Consider the following 926-nt stretch of genomic DNA (forward strand, 5'->3'; position numbering starts at 1 on the left):
CATCTGTGTTCAGTTGTGTTACTTCCTATGTGTCAAGAAGGAGTTTTGTTGGAGAAGTGTTCCTTATATATGACTACAAATACTTCATTTTGCATTGACTGAGTTTGACTGAAACTCTCACTATGGACAATGCCTTCCTGTATATATTCAGTGAGTTGGACCACGACCTCACTGGGTCATCTGCTGTGAACTCCTCTCATCACAGTCTCTTCTGGAAGTACATTTCCCAACACTGATGAGACCACTTCTAATCTCATCTGAGATTAGAAGCCTTAAAAGATTCAATCCTATTCAAACGTAACCATCAAAGAAACAGAAAGGCAGAGAGGAGAGTGAAGAAATTTACTACTTCAGTCTGCGCAAGCGGGGGGAGGCGGTCAGTGCGTAACTATGGAACCTGCTGGGCTTTGTAGGTATTCACTTCTGCCAGGAATGTAACAACATGCTGTACCCCAAGGAAGACAAGGAGAACCACATCCTGCTGTGCGTGTGCCGGAACTGTGACTACCAGCAGGAAGCAGACAGCAGTTACATCTAACGTCAACAAAATCAAGCACGAAGTGGACAAACTGACCCAGATCATCGCGGACGTGTCCCAGGACCCCACTTTGCCTTGGACCGAAGACCACCCATGCCAGAAGTGTGGCCACAAGGAGGCAGTGTTCTTCCAGTCACACAGTGTCTGGACTGAGGATGCCATGCGCCTGTACTACGTGTGCAACTGCAGCCACCTCTAGACCGAATGAGCATCCCTAACTCCCCCTGTAAAAAATGCCAGGTTCTGTGCCCATGAAAAGAAGAAATTTAGAACTCCATACACATTTCTTGTTTTTAGTTCTACTTTTATTATCTCTTTGTGTCGTTACCGCCTCGACCAGCAAGGAAGACGCAACACCGAACTCTTCTCTCTGCAGTTTATTCAGGAC

General features: G+C 46.3%; 1 pseudogene; it reads left to right on the forward strand.

Moving 5' to 3' along the window:
• The first annotated feature begins 391 nt into the window (after window positions 1–391).
• On the forward strand, window positions 392–737 carry LOC106001692 (annotated as a pseudogene).
• The last annotated feature ends 189 nt before the right edge of the window (window positions 738–926 follow it).

This window comes from Dipodomys ordii, unplaced genomic scaffold (assembly GCF_000151885.1).
Source record: "Dipodomys ordii isolate 6190 unplaced genomic scaffold, Dord_2.0 Scaffold368, whole genome shotgun sequence".
NCBI classification, from domain to species: domain Eukaryota; kingdom Metazoa; phylum Chordata; class Mammalia; order Rodentia; family Heteromyidae; genus Dipodomys; species Dipodomys ordii.